This window comes from Gossypium hirsutum, chromosome A01 (genome assembly GCF_007990345.1).
Source record: "Gossypium hirsutum isolate 1008001.06 chromosome A01, Gossypium_hirsutum_v2.1, whole genome shotgun sequence".
In the NCBI taxonomy this organism is placed as follows: Eukaryota; Viridiplantae; Streptophyta; class Magnoliopsida; order Malvales; family Malvaceae; genus Gossypium; species Gossypium hirsutum.
Window position 1 is genome coordinate 85,625,608 of NC_053424.1, and position 4,634 is coordinate 85,630,241.

The 4,634-nt window shown below is 37.0% G+C and overlaps 1 non-coding gene across 1 annotated transcript; it reads right to left on the reverse strand.

The window, feature by feature from the left end:
- Nucleotides 1-2,673: 2,673 nt before the first annotated feature.
- LOC121206618 (small nucleolar RNA R71) lies at nucleotides 2,674-2,778 on the reverse strand. Its single transcript, XR_005901683.1, has one exon. It is a non-coding gene; the product is annotated as a small nucleolar RNA R71 (small nucleolar RNA).
- Between the last annotated feature and the right edge of the window lie 1,856 nt (nucleotides 2,779-4,634).

Here is a 4,634-nt window from a genome sequence, read left to right on the forward strand (position 1 = left end):
GATGGTGCTTCAACACCTAGCTGGGATGATTATAGCCCTTATGAGAGGCAAGGATATGATCCTTCATATGATTCGTATAGCGATGCATGTTTGGTGGATAACGATAACCAATGATGGGAAGGTGGTCCCCCAACTTCTGACCCATATTCCTCGTATTCTTACAAGGATGAGGGAGCGTATTGGGAAGATCCTAATGAAGATCACAACCATACCACTTAGAGTAAGACATTTGATGATGGAATGTTTGAGTTCTAAGAAAATACAAAAGCTATTAAGAATTAGTAGGACTAAGGACTTAAGAATTAGTGAAATGGAGTTTGTTTGGTTTCAATAAGAATTAGCTTAATGTGTACATATCAACATGGCCTAAGTCAAGATAGGTTCTATATGTTCATTTGTTGAAAAAGGCCTTTATCAACCCAAAGATAACAAGAGAACGGTTAAAGTCTCAAGGACTTCATGAATGTTCCACTTTGAGGCCAAGATGTATTGTTAGAGAGCGATTTTAAAATTAAACTTAATTTGTAAATAATTAAATTTATTCAAGCTGAGACTCTATTTACTTTTGTTTAGTTTAGATTTATGATAAACCGTAATTTATACATATTTCTATCCCATGCTTAGCACATCTTATGGATGATTTTTCCTTAGATTTGGTGAATTAGATGCTTCTAATGCCTTAATTTCATGTTTTATACTTAAGTGAGCATAGGAAAGTGAAAGGAACGAGAAACGGGCCAAAAACAGAGAAAATAGGCCAAAGTATAAAATCAACACGGCCTGGACATCCTCACACTGGCAGACCACACGGTCTTGTCAATTTGGCAGAATCAAAGCACAACTCACACGGGTAGACCATACGCCCGTGCCTATTTAACAAGCTTGACGATGGCCTGAAGTAATCGCACACGGGTGTGTCACACGGGCATGTCCCTGTCGAGCCCAAGAAGAGTCCTATTCAGAAAAGGCTACTTTTGAGGGATCTTAGGCATTCCAAAGCCTAATACACCCTAAAGGAGGAGGAAAAGGAGGGACGTAGAGAAGGAAGTAAGGAATTGCTCAAGGAAAGCCGGTCGATCCATCTCAGAAGCCAGATTCACTATCAAGACTGAAGATCTCCCTTCAAATTCTCTCCGGAGTTTTGGGTTTTCTTATGTTTTGTTATTTTTATTCTTTTGAGATGTTTTCTTTCATTAGTATGAACTAAAACCCCTAAATACCTAAGGGGAATGAAACCTAAGATGGATCTTGTTATTATTATCTGAATTGTATGATAAATATTTGACTTGTTCTTAATTATGTGTTCTTAATTCTTGTTTTGATATTCCGAGATATTAATTCAAGATAAGCTCTTATTCAGAGGAGGAATAGACCCTTTCTAAGAGTAAATTTGTCATAATTAAGCGGAGTTGATTGCGCGCCTATAGATATGGGTGACAAGATTTTGCCGGATTAGGGTGAAACCTAATAAGAGGGTCCATAGATAGAGTTAATGTAACCCTAGGGCATTAATTATAAAGAGATTTCAATTATTCAATCTAGGGTTAGACGTTTTTAGTCTCGAAAGAGATAATAATATAACTTAGGGATCTCTACGGAACAAGTTGAATGAATAAATCGTCCGATTCAGAGTCAAATAACAAGTGAAGTCTAGGTGAATTTTTCCTTAGGTATTGTCTTAATTAATCGAGTTTTCGAAAGAGTATTTTCCCTAAATTTCTTTTTGTGACTTCTTAGTTTAATTAATTAGTCAGATAAACAAAACCCTTTTATTTTTTTAGGCTAGATAAGAAAAAAAGTTGATACTAGTACTTTTAGTTTCTTTGGGTTCGATAATCCGATCTTGCTAAAGCTATACTACTATTCGATAGGTACACTTACCTTCATTGTGATAATAGTTAGATTCAATAATGAGTTATTATAAATATTTAAAACCTGTCACGAATATCATGCATCAAGTTTTTGGCTCTGCTGCCGGGGAGCTAAGGTATTAGGAACACTCGATTTTTATTATTTTAGCCATTTTACTTTTATTGCAATTTAAATTTTTATTTTCTTTTCTAACTCTTCATTTATTTTCTTTTGACAGGCCTTTCTAGTTTATGACCAGGAGAAACCCATCAGGACCATTACTATTTGGTAGTGAGATCGATTGCACAGTTCACAGAAACCGAAGAGAAATAAGGCGAAGCTTACGTTACACAGAAGAGCAAGAGGAAGATACTTCAACCACCACTGAAGAGATGACTGAAAACCAAGAAAATTCGTTACCTCCTGCGATTGCTGTTAATCAAAATCCTGCCCCGCGCACTATGTATGATTATGCTAAACCTTCTTTAACACGAACTGAATCGAGCATAATTAGACCTGCTATAGCTGCAAAAACTTTTGAACTGAAACCTAACACAATTCAAATGATACAATAATTTGTCCAGTTTGATGGTTTGCAGGACGAAGATCCGAACGCTCACTTAACAAACTTTTTAGAACTATGTGATACTTTTAAAATTAATGGCATTTCTGATGACGCTATTCAACTTCGGTTATTCCCTTTTTCATTGAGAAACAAAGCTAAACAGTGGTTAAATTCGTTACCACAGGGGTCAATCACTACTTGGGAACAAATGACCGAAAAGTTCTTATTAAAATACTTTTCTCCAGCTAAAATGGCTAAATTACATAATGATATCTCTTCTTTTGTGCAGATGGATTTAGAAACATTCTACGATGCTGGGAGAGATATAAGGACCTTTTGTGAAGATGCCCTCACCATGGGTTACCACTCTGGCTACAGGTTCAAACTTTTCATAATGGCCTGAATCCTTCGACTCGACAAATGGTTGACGCAGCTGCTGGCAGAACCACCAATAATAAAACACATGAAGATGCCTATGAATTTATATAGGAGATGTCACTGAATAACTATTCGTGGCAAGTTATGAGGACAAAGCCAACGAAAACAGCTAGTGTTTATAACGTCGATTCGGTCACCATGCTCTCTAATCAGGTAGAACTCTTGAATAAGAAAATTGATGGTTTTCTTAGTTCTTCACAGGTTCACCCAGTAATGCAATACGAAGCAAGTGGAGGTGGATCGAACAGTTCAGAATACCCACCTTATGGCCACCACATGGAGAACGAGTAGTTAAATTACATAGGTAATAATCCTTGATCTCAAAACAATCTTTATAGCAATACTTACAATGCAGGTTGGAGGAATCACCCAAATTTTTCATGGGGAGGCCAAGGAAATTAGAAACCACCACCCCCCAGGCTTTCAGCAACCACCATACCAGCAAGAGAAAAAGCCGAACCTTGAGGAGATGCTAACCAAATTCATCTTGACTCATTTTTAGAATACTGAGACGGCACTCAAAAATCAACAAGCATCAATCCAAGGGCTTGAAACTTAGATTGGACAGCTCGCCAAGTTATTTTCTAAACGATCACAAGGTAGCCTGCCCAGCAACACTGAATCTAACTCAAGGGAGCAACTCAACTCAATTTCCATTCATGATGAGGAAGGGTTAGTGGGGAAACCAAGGCCAGATCTGGTGGTAAGAAAAGGTATGAATAAGGTAGGCCAAAACGAACAAAAATTGGTAAGTACAGAATATAAACCTCGTGTGCCATACCCCAATGCGATAAGGAAAAACCGCTTAGACGAACAATTTGGTAAATTATTTAAACTTTTAAAGAAACTACATATTAACCTACCGTTTATTGAAGCACTTTTGCAGATGCCGAACGCAGTCAAATTTTTAAAGGCCCTTCTTGCAAATAAATGAAAGTTAGATGAAAGGTCGTATGTGGAGCTGAACGTGGTCTGCTCAGCCATTCTTCAGAATAAGCTACCCAACAAACTAAAAGATCCAGGGAGTTTTACGATTCCTTGTTTAATTGGTAGTTTAGATGTTAATAATGCGTTGGCTGATCTAGGGGCTAGTATCAATGTTATGCTTTACAAATTGTTTAAGCAACTAGGTCTAGGGAAACCCAAACAAACTAGGATGAGCATTCAATTAGTAGATAAAACTATCTAATTTCCTAAGGGTATCATTCAAGACATACTCGTTAAAATTGACAAATTTATATTCCCAGTTGATTTTGTTATTTTAAACATAGAAGAGGACAGTAATGTTCCTTTAATTTTGGGAAGGCCCTTTTTAGCAACTGGTAGAACAATTATTGACGTTGGCACAGGTGAACTAACACTTCGTGTAGGAGACGAAACAATCAACCTTCAAGCTCGCAACCTGAACAACACATCAAAAATTGAAGGTGATTGTACAAATTGTTCTACTAAGATTGATCATACAGTGCAACCTATTTTGCAGGAAATATGTTCGAAGGATACACATGAGCCTTGTTCAATCCAAAACAAAGAATCTACCCATGAAGAACAAAGGTTACGAATCGAGGAGTTAGATGAATGGTTGAAATTTAAATCGAGAAAACACGATAAACCAAAACTACTCCAGAACAAGCTTAATGCCTCACCAAATCAACTTAAGGTTGGAGATAAAGTTTCATTAGATGCCGCAGATCCTCACATTAACACTGCCAAACTAAATGAAGAAATTACTCTTACGGTATTTAGCATTTTCCATTTGGTACAGTCAAGGTAAGTCATT